A 19516-nucleotide genomic window follows, 5' to 3' on the forward strand; every position below is an offset into this window, starting at 1 on the left:
TTCTTGACAAAACGTTTGCTTTGAACATGACTGTTAGAAATGTACTAGACATGCTTATCTGATACAGATTCTTCATAAGAAAGTTATCTGCTGACAACTTTTATAACGCAATGTTGGGGATTTTATATGCAAATTTGCATCAGCCCTGCTCAGATATGGAATTTATGCATTGTGATTTTATTGTTTTTGTAATGCTAATATTTAAGTGTGCAATTGCCGAAATACGTTTTTGTCGAATAAAGCAAATGACAAGTCAAGTATTGTCAAAATGGAAACCTCCCACACATTCGTAGCACATCTTTGTGTATATTTACTTTGTATCAAACAAACAGGGTTTGAAGGGCCCACTAACAGGGAGAGCTAGACAGGAGTACATTCTAGAAGGACATGGCATCGGGGAAATATGTGGCCAAATATACATTAATTGTGCATTAGGGGTACACGTAGCAAGGTCTCGGTGGAGGGAGAGCGATGAAATACAGTACTGTGAAGATTAGGACATAGGAGCACTCTGCATGTCCTTTTGCAGATGAGCACAGCAGAAGGACTGCATCACGAGATAGTCTGCCAATCCTAGGAAAACATGTGACTCCCATATGTGGATGTTTTATCCAGGGTTGTTGCGGGTTTCTACTCCAGAGTAAGAGATCTATTTGAACAGTTGAGCATTCCGAAGACAATACAGAACCCTGTGGACATGGCACCATTAAATGACCCAGGAATTCCCCATAAGAGTGGATACCCAATTGCAGCAGAGGATGAATTCTTGAATTGCATCCAGCCATATCTTGGATAGAATGATTTTGCCCCTTTTTTCCTTCAGAGCAGATGATTTTTTTTATCACTTTGAGCATTATTGTAACCACTCTACTAACAGAGGTAAGATCAATGTGCGCCTATCAGAACTAGAGAACTGACCGAACCCATTATTTGCTCCACCACACTGCAGAACTCTTTAAAAAAACAAAGGTCCCATCAAAATGCTAGCTGATATGCTTAGATACATCTTTAATCGTTTAGTTAATATGCTAATCAGTCTTTGCTCCTTTTCAGGTGACTTTGAACAAGCGCTACCCTCTCACCCTGGTATGTTGATGACTACCCAGTTCCATCATGTATCATTGGAATTGGAATTCCACAATGACTCCATATTTACCATAGTGTTTACTACTGGTGTCTAACCTTTAAACTGATGCAGGATATGTTACTTTTTAACAAAGGGCTATACATGCTATTAAAGGGGAAGTTCTATCAGGAATGTTATGGGCCCAATGGATTGGGCATGTATTTTTGAACATATATCGATCATTCTGAATTCTTTTTCCAATGCATCTTAGCTTTGGTTTTCTCAAATTTACACATGCAAAATTCATGGGTCGGAAATCACTATCTTGTGCTATTCTTATTCGTTGATCCATCACCCTAAGTTCAAGTGCCGTCGTAGCAGTAAATCAGATCACCCAACCCTTAATTTGACTTCACTAAATGCTTACGCCCCTTGTCACAATGCCAGTGCATGTCTCAATTGAACGTCCTCAGTATGTAATCTATTGATGAGTCTCTGTGGAACTGTCAACTTACCTCTTTACTCAATGTGTATCAACACACCCTTTCTGATCAGACACAATTGGAGTTTCTGTTGCCTTCCTGTCAAAACTGCCTTTGTGTCAGTCTATTTCTTTCCAAACCCCCTGTAATGCATGTGCAAAAATGAGCTAAAAAACATGGCGCTGGTGTGCAGCCATTTTGGACATTCACTTCCAAAACCGCAATGGAAGTCTACATTTCTATGAGCTCAGTTAGCAGCCATGAGCTCTGCCATGGCTGTGATATGTGTTTTTGGAAGCAGAGGAGCTCATTATGGAGGATAGATGGCCTATTGTTCAAGCAAGGACGCGCCTAGAAGGGAGTCAGAGTTGTGCAGGTGCAGTGATAAGGGGTGCTGGGAACGAGCGTGCAGGAGACAAACTGTTTTTTTTCACTATTAACTGGATGTTTCTGCTATGTGCTCCCCATGCTTGATTTCTGTCCTTCGGCCGGGGATGGTTGGCAACTTGGTGTGCCGGCATTTGCACCCCATAAGAGAACAGGTATTCAGGTAGTAGACAGATTTGGAACCCTGTGTGATGAAGTCTCGCTGAGAGGGAGGATGCTCCGCTCCAGACCCCGTAAGCATGTGTGATCTCTCTGCCCAGCTGCCTTTGGACTGAGTAGTGTTGTAGTGGCCGAGATTACTTTTTCTCCTTCAACTGCTCTAATGGTGATGTAACTTGTCTATCTTTACTTATGTATATGTCTATGTATAACCAGATCTCTTCATTTTCAAAGTTGTTTGTATGTATATATCTTATATGAATAAAGGGCCATTAAAGAGCCGATTATATTCTAACTATTGGTCTAAGTGTGTGTGATTGCCTTCCTGAGTCCAAGAACTTTTGGTTAGTGTAATAAGGTGAGTGGTTCTGAGTCCATTACACGTGACAGAAAAGCAAACCATTTTGGCGCTGTGAGCAGGGTCTTTGTGCTGCTATTGATGCCAAGGTGAGGTGACGATCCCAGGGTGGACAAAGAGTCCACATGATAAATTGGCACAAACTTGGGCGTGTGGTGCGGGTTTGAGTGAGACCTGGGATATGGGTATAGGAGAGGCAAGTCCGGCGGAAGTGGCAGGCTGCCTGCAACAGGTACCCGTGGAAAAGGGAAAGAAATGTTCTGATTTAGGTAGATGAGGGTGGATTGTGTTGCATACATTCAGAAGGGTGCATCAACAGAAAGTAGAGTTGAAAGCGAGTGTCTTCAAATTGGAAAAGGAGCTGGCTGCTGAGAAACAGATTGCATTAATGCAGCAGCTTCAAATGAAATTGTATCACAACAAGGCGGATAAATATCAAGCAGTGGCCGAACGAGCTGCTGTGAGGGTCGCCCGAAACAAATATCAAAAGTGAAGGGGGAAGGTGAATACCCGAAATGTAGCAACAGTGATTGCCTCTGCAGGGGTTGAATGGGACCCCAATTAATGGGATTGAGACATATTCGACAGTACTAGTTCAGAAAGTGGGTCGGAAATGGAAGTGCCATCCAAACTAGAGCCTGGTCGGAAAGAAGTGACAATTAACCCAGTCATGCATAGGTGAGCTGGGCCAAATCCGAATAATCCGGCAAGTGGGTTCTTGGATTTGACAACATTAGTGGATTACTCTCAGCAGGAGGTTGGGTAGATCATGGACCGATTAAAACAAAGGGCCGATGAGTTTCTGTTGACATGGATGGTCTGATTATTTGATGGAGGTGCGGCAGGTCTTCTTGTGGATGCGACAGACGCCGCAATGTTTCTGCCATTGTCACAGGAAACTCATATTCAGGAGGTGTTGCATGCCGGACCACCTCATGATGGTGTCGCTATTACAGTTAGCTGCACAAGGGTGTAATCACAAGTATCCCATTACATTGAATTGGCCTAGTGAGGAGAAGAAATGGTATACATTGAGAGAGGCAATTCAGAAGCTTCAGGAGCATGCCATGAAGGAAGCCATCCATATTGAGACTCCCGACATTTGGGGGTAGTTGAATTATCGGTCTCAGCCCGAAATACGATTATTCAAACTGCTCCTCTGGCATACAAAATTTTCATCATGACCCTGTTGGTGGGGACGATTGGTAAAATAACGCATGAGGTGGTTGATGCTATCAGGCAGTTGGCCGACCTAGGGGAATGGGATAAGGCAGAAGAAAGACCATGAGAAAGAGAAAGAGAAATAGAGGGGCGCAGTGATAGTTGTGAGCGCAATGTTGGAGACATACTCCAAATACGCGCATTCAAAATATGAATAGGATTGTGGTCAAACTTCGATAGCAGCTGCCCGACCTAATTTAGACAGACGGCCTCATGTGAATGTAAGGTTATTCTGGCAATCAGGAAATACGCAAGAGGTTCACGCCTAATTGATACCGGGGCGGAGGCCTCATTGATTCACGGGAATCCTTCAAGGTTTATGATATGATATGGCATTTATAACACGCCTATATACAAGTGTTTCAAGGCGTGATAATGGCAAGCATTTCACCATTACTGTATTGGGAGGTAAAGAGACCCCAGCAGTCCAAACCAGAGTTGACATGAACATTGGTAATCTAAAAGGAACAAATACCAATTGTTGATTGTTCCCATACCAGAATACATTATTGACTTTGATATTCTGGAAGGGTTGACACTAGGGTCGGAAGGTAAAACCTAGCAATTTGGGGTGAGTGCCTTGACGTGTACTCCCGTCCTTGTAGGACAATTGAAAATGCCCCCCGTACAGGTTCCCTTAGCCATGAAGCAGGTATCTGTAAAACAATATCGTATTCCAGGGGCGCAGAAGGAGATTTGAGACATCATTAAAGAATATGTTGAAGCAGGTCTGCTTCAACATGTGACCATGGCTTGGAACAATCCGGTCTGGCCTGTTAAGAAGCCGGACGCAAGCTATAGGACGACTGTGGATTACTGCGAGTTGAATAAGTACACTCCTGTGTTAGTCCCGCAGTCCCAGATGCAGTTAGTTTGATTGAAAATGTGCGAAAGTTCGAAGAAACCTGGTATGCAGGAAATTGATCTGGCGAATACATTTTTCACAGTGCTGATTGCAGAAGAATGGCAAGAGCAGTTTGCATTCTCTTGAAAAGGGAGACAATATACGTTTCAACGTTTGCCCATGGGGTACATGCATAGTCCGACCATCTGTCACCGGCTGGTGGCAGAACATTTAGATAAAATTCTGGGCAAACCTGATGTCGATATTTTGATACAGGGAAAGAATGAGCAGAGTGTGCGGATGCATCTAGACCTCGTTAGTGAAGGACCGAGAAAGGAAGGATCGGAAATGAATGAGACAAAAACCCAATGTCCGGCAGAGACTGATTTTTCTGGGCATTCAGTGACATAATGGGCATCGTGAAATGGAGCCAAAGGCTAAACAAAAGATCCTTGAGTTCTCCACACCTATAAATAAGAAACATGCACAACACTTCATAGGGTTGTTTGGGTTCTGGAAACAGCATATACCACAATTGGGGCAGATCCTTGAACCCTCTACAAAGTGAAATGGAAGAAGCCAACTTTGGGTGGGAAGAGGAACAAGAGAAAGCATTTGAGTTAGCAAAAGATACCATACAGACAGGGCTGGATATATGGCCCTTGAGGGCAGGGGAAGTGGAGTTGAATGTGTCAGTACAGGAAAACTATGCAAGTTGGAGTTTGTTTCAGAAACAGAACTGGAAACGTGTTCCCTTAGGATTCTGGAGTCGTAAGTTACCCGACGCTGGTGACCGATATACTCCTTTTGAGAAGCAGTTGTTGGCATGTTATTGGGCTCTTGTGGATACAGAACAAATGATCGTGGGTCACGCTGTATTGATCCGACTGGAAATTCTGATCATGCAGTGGGGCCTGAGCTCTTCTAAGACACATTGAATAGGACATGCCCAAGAGGTGAGCATCATTAAATGGACATGGTAAATTCAAGATCGTGCCAAAATGGGAAAGGGGGGAATTGCAAAATTGCATAAGCAAGTGGCTGGTGTTCCGTTGGTTGATTTAGAACCTTCAGAGGAGACAGAGGTGAGGGAATCTCCTGTAAAATGGGGAGTCCCATATGGAGAGTTGACGAATGAACAAACTGAATATGCATGGTTCACTGATGGTTCTGCCAAATATGTGGGGACTGAGCGACACTGGAAGGCAGTGGCATATAATCCCAAAATGAAGAAAATATTGACCACATCAGGGAAAGGGAAGAGTAATCAATTTGCAGAATTGTATGCAGTGTATCAGTCATTGAAGCAGGAGATGCTAGGTTGTTGTTATGTATACACCGACTCCTGGTCAGTGGCGAATGGGCTAGCTGTTTGGCTGCCAACATGGCAGAAAAATGGATGGAAGAGTCATGCTAAATAAGAGTGGGGAGAAAGAGTTGTGGCAAGATATTACTGAGATGTTGATGCATAGTACAGAATTGTGTATCATGTATGACTCATTGGAACGTTGGTTCAATTCTGTTTCAGATGAACATGACAAAATTTCGGTCATGGACACGAGGTCTGAGGAAGATGATCTGGAAGGGCTTGCTAAGTGGGCACACCAGAAAAGTGGGCATCTCGGAGAAAAGGCTCCTATCAGGTGGGCACAAGATCGAGGAATTAGCCTTCCGTTAGGGATCATGAAAACAATGATTTTACAATGACCAGTGTGCCAACATCACAAACAGATGTCTCTCACTCATATCATTCAGGCTACATTGATATGAGGTAAATTACCTGGTCAAATCTGGCAGATTGATTATATCGGTCCAATGCCGATTAGCAGGGGATGTCAATATGTGTATCCATACTCCCCTTTTAAGACCCCCCTCCCTGCCCCCCCTCTCTGTGTCCGAGGGCCCCGTCCTATTGCACTTGCATCATCCACATTCATCACCCCTCGATGAGTGCCTCGAGTATCAATGTCAGTTGTGACCTGTAACCGTGCGTTCGCAAGTGGGCTGGGTGGATGGGAAGGCATAAGGTGCTGAATACTATGTAGAAGTCAAAGGAGTCTTGCCTCTAGGGTCTTTTGTCCACATGGCCACCCCAGACTCGGTTTCCCCACACTCCCCTTTGAAGACCCCGTCCCATCAATCAACATATGTATGTGACCATTCATGAGACCCTCTGTTCTTTCACTTGCTTCATCCTTATACACCTACACCCTTATCAAAGGCACTAATCACAGGAGGACATTCGCTCGAATTAGTTGGTTTTCGATGCCCACATTGTCATCAAACCCTCACTGTCATCAATCCTTAAACATACCCGAATATGGCTATATAACAATATTCCGTTGCTCCCCTTAAAAAAAAAAGACCAACTAATTTTAGGGGCAGTCCGTTCACATGACAAATTCACTTACACACTCCCTTTTCTAAGCGTTAATACACTCCTTCAAACTTAGCAAGAAAATATCTCTGCTGTCTAAAACACATATCATCATCGCAGCACTTTTTATCCTTGTTGCTGAATCGCCTTGTCAAATTTGTTCCTATTACAAGTAACAGAACTCTTGGTTATTACAGTGTCCTCGAGTTCAACTTACTACTTTTATAGTGCTTTTTACTCAAATTTCAATCTCATTTTTACGTTCTTGTATCTGAATGACTTCACCATTATCAACCTTTCAAAGTATTATTATCTCTTGAATTAACACGTCACATGACAGTGTATTATTTAAGAATTACATTTTTTGATCCTCCCTTTTATATTTTGGTGGCTCCAAGGATCAATACATCACTAATACATTTCTTGGTGTGACAGCCCATTGACTTAAAAATACTTTGTTCGCCTGTCTGGTCAGACATTATTACAAGGCAGTTACCAAACTGTACAGTACTTCGTTTTTGCAAGATTATTGTTGGTTGAATTAATCACTGTCATACATAATTAATTACATTTTCGCATCATTTTTTTAGATCTTCAGGACTATCAAACACAGCCTTCATGTATCGTTTTGGGGTGCCCTAATATGAGCGATGTCAAAACACTGGGTATAGTTATGCATATTTTGCCAAAGGATCTGTCAATGATAATAACATGGCTGTTAAATTGTGGATTTCCAGTATCCGAGACTGACAGCAGAGCCAAGGATGTCTTGGATGACATTAGGGGCAATTGATTCAGTATCTGCAGCATGCACATTTCTGAAGATATATACAAACCATCAAAGCTCACCAAAAAGCGTTGCCCAGACTCCTTTGCATATTACTTCCCAATGCTGTTCAAACTGTATTTTAGCACACACTGAGGCAGGTGAGTAGTGAACGTTGAAAGGTTGATCTATGTGCATAAATTGCTGTTTCCATAGGAAGAGCTCTTTTTGGGTGGCTTATAACTTCGCTCTCCCTGGACGAATCCTCACCAAACCTTGCCAAAAGAGTATATGGGTCACTCTGAATCTTTTTGCAAAGTTTGGTGAGGTTTGGTCCAGGGGGGTCAAAATTTAAGGGGGGGTCCCAAAACTTATTTTTTTCCCATAGACTGAATGGGGAAAAAACTTTGCTCACGCCTACAGCCCAAACCGCTGGATGGATTTTCACCAAATTTGGACCAGGAGCAGCGGCGTGGTCCCGAAAGCGTGCTTTTGCAAATTTGGTGAAAATCCGTCCAGTCGTTTTTTAAAAAATTACTAAAAAGTAGGTCACAAAAATGAGTGGTATCTATGTTCGGTCCCCGGACACACTTCCCTGTTCGCTCCGCGGACAGTGTCCTGATTGGCCAACCAGCTTGCGTCATGTCCGTGAACATGCAACGTGTTCGCTGATTGAACGGTGAAGAGCGTGAAGCGCGTCAGATTTTCCAGAACGTCCCCCATCTTGGATTCGCGGACGTCCGCGGACAGCGCGATGAAACTTGGTGGAAAAATACTGTTTAGTAGAGTGTGTTGGTCTGTAAGACTGTTTGGGGAGGGTGGGGGAGTAAGAGATCGTTTAAATGTTGTATTTATTTAGGTGGTAGACCCCCCTGTTGTGCTTGCTTTGTCCGCGGACAACACGGATGTCCTGAAATGTTCTAAATAAACGAAATGGGGGTGTCCTGAGGACACTACGGTTGAACATATGGTTCGTAGGCAAGTTGAAACTGTTCTAAAAACACACACGGTGTCCTGAAATGTTTGAAAATAAACAAAATGGGTGTGTCCTGAGGACGGTATGCCTGTCGGTTTTGTTCACAGGCAAGTTGAAACTGTTCTAAGAACACATCATGTGTCCTGGGATGTTCGTCAATAAACAAAATGGGGTGTCCTGAGGTCGGTGGATGTTCGTCAATAAACAAAATGGGGGTGTCCTGAGGACGGTATGCCTGTCCGTACTGGTCGCAAGCAAGTTGAAATTGTTCTAAGAACACATGAAGTGTCCTGGGATGCTTGCAAATAAACAAAATGGGGGTGTTCTGAGGACGCTACATCTGTCCGTATTGTTCGCAAGCAAGCTGAAACTGTTCTAGGAACACTTGCGGTGTCCTGAAATGTTCGTAAATAAACGAAATGGTTGTGTCCTATGGACGCTGTCCGAATTGTTTGCTGGCAAGTTGAAATTTTTCTAATAACACATCATGTGTCCTGGGATGTTCGTCAATAAACAAAATGGGGTGTCCTGAGGTCGGTGGATGTTCATAAATAAACAAAATGGGGGTGTCCTGAGTACGCTATAACTGTCCGAACTGTTCGTAGGCAAGTTGAAATTGTTCTAAGAACACATCAAGTGTCCTGGGATGTTCGTAAATAAATAAAATGGGAGTGTTCTGAGGACGCTAGCCCTGTCCGAATTGTTCGCAAGCAAGCTGAAACTGTCCTAAGAACACACGCGGTGTCCTGAAATGTTCGAAAATAAACGAAATGGGTGTGTCCTGAGGACGGTATGCCTGTCTGTTTTGTTCGCAGGCAAGTTGAAACTGTTCTAAGAACACATGCAGTGTCCTGAAATGTTCGTAAATGGACGAAATGGGGGTGTCTTGAGGACGCTGTCCTTATTGTTAGCTGGCAAGTTGAAAGTGTTCTAAGAACACATCATGTGTCCTGGGATGCTCGTAATTAAGCAAAATGGGGGTGTCCAGAGGACGCTACGCCTGTCCGTACTGTTCGTAGGCAAGTTGAAACTGTTCTAAGAACACTCATCATGTCCACAGACATTAAAAGTGCCCATATGGCATAGTTAAAATGTTTGACTCTATGGGTGTGATATGCTGCGGTGTGACTCGATGGGTGTGATATGCTGCGGTGGTTGTGGCCAGGGCATAGAGTCTTGGGAGCATGGCCACAACCACCGCAGCATATCACACCCATAGTGGCTTATAACTTTGGGATCCAAGAACACATTTATAAGCAACAAAGTGATAAGCCACTATGGGTGTGATATGCTGTGGTGGTTGTGGGCAGGGCCTATAGTCTTGGGTGCATGGACAAGACCAAATTTATAAGTACCGAAGTTATAAGTCACTATGGGTGTGATTTGCTGTGAGGGTTGTACTTATTATAATATACTTACTGTTTGGTTTAGTAACTGGAGTACATGTATTTCTTGTTCATTTCTGTGATAAAAGAAAAGATCATGTTAGTATTGGTATTTTGTAACGATTTATAACATTGAATAATCAAAAAAAAATGTTTTTGACCCTCATATTTAGTAGATTACAAACCAGTGTACTGTGCAATTTGCTCAGTTTCTGTGTTTGTTGCTAAAATCATTGGGTCTGTGGGAGAAAAAAAAATCAATGTTGGATTAAAAAAAAAACTTTTTTTGTTATGCTACAGTCTATTTGTTTGTTTGTTTTCAGGCTAATGCTCCATATATTGGCTTGTTGCAGATTTTTGGAGCAGTTAGATCCCTGTTCATAAATTTTGGTTTTAAGAAGATTAAATAAGTGTTTGTAAGATTTGCTGGTAATCTCTGCTTTAGAGTAATGGTACTATCATTACATTCGAACCATCCACATTTCTTTTCTATATATGCAGTGTAATGACCTGAATTGGTTGTGGCTCCTGCGTGGTAGATTATACCTATTGTTGTGAAGGTTTTCTTACCAAGTGATACTTGACCATGTGTGAATCCAGTCAGCTTGCAGTTGTTTTTGGTACCATCTGCATTATAACATAGAAGCATTAGTATTACGTATTTACTATGGGCCTCATTACACAGATGGCGGTAAGGATTTACCGGTACCGGTAAAATACCGGTACCGGTAAATCCTTACTGCCTTACTACGAGGTCCCTTTGCGGGTTGGGGGATTTAACGCCTGCTTTTTGCAGGCGTTAAAAACCAACCCGCAAAGGGACCCAGGGAGCTAACTACGGTACCGCAATTTGCGCTACTGTAATTAGCGCCTTCCCCATTCCCATTGAGCCCTATGGGCCAAAAATGGGAATGGGGAAGGGCAATGGTGGAAGGGGGAATTACCGCCCCGCCAACCTTGGAATGGGGCGGTAATTCCCCTTTCCGCCAAGGCGGTGCCGGTATTTTACCGGCATGAACCATGGCACTAATAGCGCCATGGTTCTCCGCCATCCGTGTAATGAGGCCCTATGTGTTTGTATTAGTAAGGTGGAGCGATTATCCAAATTGCAGGTAGAACATAATCTACCATGGTTTGCATTTTGTACAAGTTGCTGAAATGGAACGGATTCACAATTAGGTATTGATATGTATACAAAGCGTTCATTGGGGATTTGTTCTTGTGTCACATTGTTGCAGAGAGTGCATGTATGTTTCCACATTTATAGGTATGTTTTTGTTTTCCAGTACTTGTAGTAAGTACATTAGAAATTCTTGTGGATCTTCCTGTGAGTTTATAGTGAATTTCACCATTCCAGCACAGTAGTCCAATTGTTGTCTTATTCCATAAACACTATACGTGTTGTGAGGATTGTTTGTTGCATTTCTATGAAGTACTAACATTTGCAAACACAATTGGTCTGTACTGTGTAGGTAAATGTTGTCAACAATTGGTGGTAATTGAAACAGAATATTAATTGGTACATTTGCATAGCAACTTACACCAATTATATTTGAGAGTTTAAATGAACCCGGTAGTTCTGTATCTGAGTGCTTTTTTTTTTAGTTTGTCTTCCTTCTTTGACGAAGTACCTGGTTTACTTTCCCTAATTGGTTCTTTTTTGCTTGTGGTACTTGATGAAGTATTAGTTTCTTTTACTCTCTTTGGAGGATTTGCAGTGACATCCTGTTGCATTTCTGTTTGATTTAGTTTTCTTTTACAACGTTTTACTTTTTGTGGAACAGGATATGTTTTTAGATGGGGGTGTAAAGTGAACAAAGTCTATTGTATTCTAAAATGCAAGGAATATCAGCGTTTACTTTACTTGCATCAAAGTTGATTAGAAACAGACCATCAATTGTACGTAAGCGTTATAGTGCTACGCAGCTCATGCCTTCTTTAAAGACTGTGTTACCAATGTCTATCAATGCTTTGTCTATGGTAAGACCTTGTGATTTATGAATGGTGACTGCGTATGCAAGAGTTAGAGAAAATTGTTCTCTGCGTAGATACATGTCTTGTGAAGAGAAGGAATCGAGCTGTTGAGCGTCCTATCCTTTTCAGTTCTGAAAGTTTGTCAAAGAGAATATTGACAAACTGAATGTTGTTGTCACGTGGGTATCTTTGAAAGCCAACAACTGTACCCAGTGCTCCATTAACTAGTCCTTGGTCCACGTCAAGGTTACGTTTAAGCATTACTCTGCAATTTAAGGATCATTTTAATATTTTTTCCAACCCAGCTGTGTTGGAGATTGAATTTTCAAAACTATTTAGTCTTGTGGCTTGCTCACACATGGGTAGTGTCCTACCATGTACGTCTAGTTTGTCTGTGGTGCTAATTTCCATTATTGGTTGCATTTCTTTATTTAACATTGTTTCATTGAATTTGAAACAGCTTGCAAGAGGTGGCATTAAGGCCATACAATTGACATTTTTGTGCGCTAATTGTTCCATAACATCAGTAGCACATGCATTATCGCCATAAAGTGCAGGAATGTGCCGGGTTTTCAATATTGCTTGTGCTTCTTGAGGTAGTATACCAACTCTAATACTTTTTAAGATGCTGGCATAAGTGAGATCTGCAGATTTCCGCATGTTTTCTGTTAATTCTCTGTATTGGAAATGTTGCCAAAGGTTGACATTTCCTATGCTGCCAACAGTTTTACGGCAGAGTTTTCGTAATCTGTTTTGAGTACTTCTTGTAATCTGAGGTGAATCAAAGCCAACATTAGGTTGGATACCATGCTCACTTCATCTATTAGTAGCATTGTCATTTGTTTTAATACTCTGCGTAGTTCCATTGCAGCTTCTGTGGAAAGTTTGTAATAGTCTAATTTATTTTGGTGTTCTACTGGCATGAGTAGTAATCTGTGTATAGTGACAAAGCCTATGTTATAGACAGCTAAACCTGTGGGGCAGTGACAACAGCTGACAGTTTGTTGTTTGTCAATTGTTGAAGGAATTTGCTGATGATTTTGATTAAGAATGTTTTGCCAGAACCAGCTTCACCACCGACGTACAGTAGTATAGATTTGTAATTTTGGCAGGTGCCTTCTTTATTTTCATGTTGTACACCATGTGCACTTTCTTTTGTTACTTCTTCAAAAATGCTACGTTTCTCATTGTTTAGTTTTGATTAAGTATAGTAGATTTAGTAGTATAGTTAAGTAGTTAAGTCTTCTTTATCTTCATACTGACACATGGTGTTTTCTACTTCCGTTATAGCTAATTCTGCCTCATTTGCTATTAGTGGCTGTCCCAGCGGTTCTTGGCTTCCTGTTACAGAAGGTTGACTACTGTCAGGAGAGTCCTTATCTAGTTGGGCCTGGAGTTCTTATTCGTGTTGCTGTTCATTGTGCAACATTGTTTTGTATTGTGTAAAGTTTACATCAGTTATAGTGCTTTCATTTGCTTTGAAAGCATCTTCTTAGGAGTCATACCTATCTAGTATTTCTTCTTCTTTTCTCCATCGTTTAAACAGTTGTAGCAGGGACATGTAATATAGTTCTTTATGTTAGGAATCTTTAATGACAATTTGATATGATTAATCAAATTTGGTTTGGGGAGTTTTACTAAGCTGCCTTCACAATTTGACACTCTGTATCTACCTTTTTTTTCATCGGGTTTTATGTTATTTTTGTATGTGAAGTTTTGGGCTATGTGGTATAGACACATGGTTTCCAAAGTGGTACTTCTGTTTGGGTAGTATGTGTCCAGCAAATTGTTTTTTAAAATGTCTTGGCTGTTGGGATCATGTTTGGCTATTGTTTCTATGTCGTCGTATGATTTCAAAACTCTTTTTCTAGATTTAGCAGGACCAAGACTTAGCCATACTATATTTTCAGATTTTCCATACAAAGCAGTACCGGGTAAATGATCTGCTGCTTCATAGGAGCCACATTCTCTATGGGAGAGCATTTGTATGCCCAAGCTGTATAATTTCTGAGACAGTGTTTTGTCTGATGACAGGTCATTCCAGAGATCTTGGAGCTCTGTTTTTTCTGCTTTGGTTAAGTATGCTGTAACATATCGTGCAACTGCAGTGGAATTGTCTGCAATGTACTGCACATCTATGTTTGCATTCCATAAGTGGGCAATGATTGCATTGTAATCATTGATATAGTTTTCTTCTTCTGTTCTTTTTATTTAATATGTGTTCTAAGGTGATTTACCTTTAACACTATGTCTAACTGAAGACATAAAGTTGTTTACTTGACCTGTTTTTGTAACTGGTCTAGGGAAACCAAAGCGGCATTTGGTGTAGTATTTCCCTTTGTTTTTGTATTTGCGATGACAATATTTGCCACATTTGTGTTTTTGAAATTGTAAAATTTGTGCATGAAGAACACTATTTGTTGCTTCCGATGGAATTTCACAAGTGACATATTTTACGATAAACTGTAACACAGTGGCATCATTGTCTTGACCAAATTTAGGAGCATCTTTAATCCATAAACGCATGTGGATATGTGGTGCTCCTCTGGCTTGGTATTCTTTTCTCCAAAAGAAGTGTTGCACTTCTCAGAGGGGAGGAACAGTTTTATTACAAATAAAGTGTAGAATAGCAATGAAGCGATGGTGAAAATATCTTGAAACATTAATCTAGAGAACAAAGTTCTCCAGGTGTTACTATATCTATGTTTGTTTTGTTTTTATTTGATATGCGTAGGAAATCATGTAAATCTTCCCATGCATATTCTGCACAACTTAATGTAACAAACCAAGTGGGTGGGCCAAGGTTTCTTATCATACAACGTACATCTCCACGACGTCGGAACCAGTACTCTTTAGTACCACGCATGTTTGCTAATAGATTTGTAATACTTGATTGTAAAACCTCATCTTTTTGTTGCACTTTTTCTAATAATTGTGTAGCTGACATATTTTGAAAGTGGGTTCCTGATTTTAATGTGTGTGCAACTCTGTAACATAGAGTTGCTAGTTCACTTTCAAAGAGTAGGTGGAATAAGTATTTCACGTTTTGTCTAAATCTAGGATCTTCAGAATACATCCGTAATGAGCAGCATTCTGATGCTGTTATTTGAATAGGTCTATCATCGTACCTTCCTCCTTTGCCAGTAGGAAAGAGTAGAGGAAAAACACATGCTTCTATACATTTTTCCCATATGCTGATTGGTGATCCTTTTGTTTGTCGCGTTTCGTACGTTTCTAGTGCATCTTCTACGGTGTCATTAGAGTGCAATGGATGAATTGTATAATGGTCAAAAGTACTGGATACTGTAGCAGGATCTAGAAGCTCAAACCAGTTTCTGGTGACTCTTGAATTATATCAGTGGTTTCCTTCAAGTTTTCTTCAATATTAATTTCTTTGTAGTATTCATTATTGTCTTTTAGATATTGCAAGGCTGGTCTAACTTTATGTAAGTCTACCAGTTGTTGCCAATTTGTTTTGTCTTTTGTAGGTACACCATTTACTAAGATAATTAAAGATTGCTCCATTGGATGTTGCACTCCCACAGTGTGCACATTTTGTTTTAGATCTAATGGTAAATACACTACTTTGCCACGAATGCCTTTCACCAATTCGAGGGAGGTAATTTTGCTGTTTTTGGTTGAAGGCGTATTATTGCTTGAAAGGGGTGCACTGTTTGAATTATGATGCTCTCATATAAATTGAGTTGTTGTAGGGGTTTTGGTAGTGGGAATAATTCTAAATTATAGCACGTGAAGGAGTTTGGTTCTTGTCAAGTTTTATAGTGCAGTAACTGCAAAGTATTAAGGGATCACTTATTTCGTATTTATTTTCTGCTATAAGGTAGAGAGCTAATTCAAACCATTTAGAATCTTCATTGTCTTCTATTTTGTATCTTAGGTCTACAGTTTTTGTGTTACTTTTATAAAAAGTTCTGCGGCAACATACATACACATGGTTTGGTACTTCAGCAGATGTACTTTTGAATTTCAGTATTTCTTTTTTGTATGTGTGTAGTAGAAGGTTGCCATGCATAGAATTGTTGTTAATTTGTTGTAAAGCTATTTCATTCTGTCAGTGGCTTTCACTTCCAAAATATTTTTTCTGGATATAGTCGATTTCTTCAAGTAGGTCTTTTGCTGTACCATGTAGAAGAATGTTATTTAAATTGGCCAGTGCTAAAGCAGGACTTTTAGCCTAGTACAGTTTATAGACTAGATTTCTTATAGTTGAATGATGTGTTGATATAATTTTGATATGATGGAAGGTGGTTTTGCAAGTAGGTCCTGAAATGCAGGCCAATGAATGTCCTTCTAGTCCTGTGTACTTGCGCACTGGACAGATATCCATATTTTGCAGTAGTGTAATTTTGATTTTGTCTTTGCCTTTCACATACTGATTGAGGAATTGACGTAAAGACTTGAAAGATTTTTTGGGAATGTTACACATTGACGTGCATGGCCATTTGTATACTGGATGTTCTGGTTCAGTTGAATTGAGAGGTAATTCTGGGGATATTTTTGTAAGCAGCATTTCTTGTTCCCTTATGGTATTATTACCTTTTTCATAACCTTGTTCACTGCTATGTATGGCAATTGTATTTGTCTGCTTTTGTTTGTATGCTTCTTCATTAAAATATGGTTCTGTGCTTGTAGTGTGACTCCACTCAACTCCACAGATATTTAAGAAGTTATTTTGTTGACATTTCGTTTATTGAGAAGTCTTTTTTGTAATGTAGTCTTATTGTTTTGTTAGTGGTTTCATTTTGTTTAACACTAAAATAAATAACTTTCTTTTGAGAAGGATTGCACTGTCTATCAAAGCTTCTAAGATTCATTTTCTACGGTAGGTTTTAAGGGTTGTGCATGATTTGTCTCCTGTTTTTATAAGATTTTGAAGGACTCTGAGGCGGAGCATTTTTGCTAAAATACTTTTTTTGGTATGCTTACTTGTTGCTATATCAAGATTTATAGGAACAGTTTTAGCAGTAGTGCTAGCTGAATTCTTTTTAATCTTTTTCTGTTTCGTTCTACATTTTGATAGAGGAGGCAAAGTTTCTGTACTTGAAGCTTGTTTTGTTTCGCTAAATGACTGTATTACCTGTTTTGTTTGAACTTTTTTTTACAAATTCTGCTAGAGGTGGATGCTTATTTTGGACACTTCTATTTTCATTTGCTCTACTTCGGCATTGCTTTCTATGGACTTGATTTTTGGTAGGCATTCTTTAGGGTCTGTTGAAAAAAATAAAGAAGGTATGGGTTGGGGTGTTCTGCAATGTATGTCTGCTGTGTGCATGAGTGTCTGAGTATGATGATAAAGATGTATGTGATGGTGTGTGATTGTGCATTGGGCAACTACAACTAGTTCCAATGGGTATTCTTGAATTCATGTGCTATTAAACTGGTGTTCAGATGACAGTAGAAAGTAAGCTAGTGTTGAGGAGAAGTACACATAGTAAATCTAATGGTATAGAATTAAAACAGTTGTTTGTTCTATGATATTACAATTATAGGGGCTGAGTTAAAACAGAGATTGTGCGCCATTCTGCCTGTAAATCTCAGTTTAACAAATGGGGATTTGTGGACAGAATGGTGCATAATCTCTGTTTTTAGGCACAGAAATAGCATGAATTAACCCCACAATGTGTTTGAGTTATAGTAAAAATATTATAGTGGTATTTAACTTACTTTTTTGTTGAATGAGCAGGTTTCTTCTTAGTTGTTGTTTGTAGTTCAAATTCTGCTGCTGCTTTTCAGGAGAGTGGTCTTCACTGCAGTTGTAAAGGAAACAAATTAGTAATTTTGTGTGTTTATAACACTGATGTTAATTTAGACATTGATTTTTATGTTTTTGTACAAGTATTGTGATGTCATCTTTGATGTCCTGGGTGTTAGTCTTAGCAGTGCACAGTGGTGGCGTGAGTTATGGTTGCTTAGCTTACCATAACTGGCGAATTTCAGGGGTTTTTCGGTTTTGCTTGGAACCATAACGTCCCTTTAACAAGGTTATTTTACTGAATATATATATATATATATATATATATATATATATATATATATATATATATATATATATATATATATATATATATATATATATATATGTTATTGACAATTTACCTATATTTTTAAAATGTACACATGTGTTTTAGTTGTACACTTTGTCCACGACTACATCCATACTTTTGGGATGTACAAGAAGTTCACAGCAATGTGAGCATTTATAAAAACTTAAATAGCAGTATATGAAAGTTGGTTATTTTACAAAATGTGATGATTACAATGTCTGTCATTATGTAGACCACACTTGTGGAAGGCCAGACTGTTACCACAGAGGAAACAACTGACACCTCAAATATCCAAATGGTGAGCCCTACTGACATGCACATAAACTGATTTTTATTGTATTTTTATTTTGTTATTGTTTTACAGTTATTCAATAACCTTTAATACATCTAAACTTAATACATGTACAATTACAAATTAGCATATCATAGAACCGAACATTAAAACATGTAATTATTTCATTATTTAGTAGAAATACAGTGAAAAGAAAGCACTATAATCAAGATCAAATGTAGTTCTAAAAAAATACATTTAAATGTATCATGGATAAAAGAGTGTTAATTAAAAAAGACGAAACACTCTTAACATCTGCAACTCATTCCTAATTCAGGGATGACAAAAAGCCTGTAACTAAAACAACCAATGAGGTACTGTCACGACCCTTGACCCAAACCCCCACTTGCATGCCCACATGCCAGATAGGGCCGGGACTCAGGGTTCAATTGGGGCCTCAGGGGCCTTGCACTATCTTCATGGACTCTCCTGGAGTCAGTCCTGGCGACTTTGGCACCAGGCTCATTTTCAGGATGGGAAACCTCCTTGAAGGGACTACTTTTTCTTTGGAGGCCTGCAGCCAACATGGAGGCACCCACACAGTCTAGCTCCTAGAACCAGACTGTGCGGTGCAGTATTTTAGGGTGTGGTAGCCCGGACTACTTTACCTGAGGGCTATATAAACCACACCCAAGTTACAGAACGTGCTTCGCGTTATTATGCAGCCAGCAGTGTGACGCTCATCATGTCCAGTGACTTGATACCGGCGATCCTTGAACAACGGCACTGCAGAGGAGACAAATAACACAATTATTAGTCTCTACTTACCTGGGAATTACATCCTGCCTCTGCCCGTCGATTGTCCATCCTTCTGCTGCTCGCGATCATCCAGACATCATCATCTTTGGGACACCACGAACGCACCAGAACGAAGCAACCTGGAGGCAGAGAGAGAGAAAGACAACGTTAAAGCAAGTTACTCACAGCGCGAGCCGCAGTCATCACGAGAACCTCACCTGGTTGGGCATTTCTAGGCCGGCATCGTTCCAGAACTCTTCGCACACCAGAAAAGACCATTGCGACCTGAAAATGAAGAGAGATTACAGGTTAGCAAGTAAAAGACAAAACAGCGCCACACTTTGCGCATTACCTACCAAATCATTGTACATTCTTGCGTCCTCCATT

The 19516-nt window shown here is 40.3% G+C and overlaps 1 protein-coding gene across 1 annotated transcript in view; it reads right to left on the reverse strand.

Annotated features, from left to right (window-relative positions):
- The window catches only part of CHAT (choline O-acetyltransferase), a 692169-nt gene that overhangs the window by 513204 nt on the left and 159449 nt on the right, over window positions 1-19516 (reverse strand). The window lies entirely within an intron of this gene.

This window comes from Ambystoma mexicanum, chromosome 8 (assembly GCF_040938575.1).
Source record: "Ambystoma mexicanum isolate Mex_15411 chromosome 8, UKY_AmexF1_1, whole genome shotgun sequence".
Classification (NCBI taxonomy): domain Eukaryota; kingdom Metazoa; phylum Chordata; class Amphibia; order Caudata; family Ambystomatidae; genus Ambystoma; species Ambystoma mexicanum.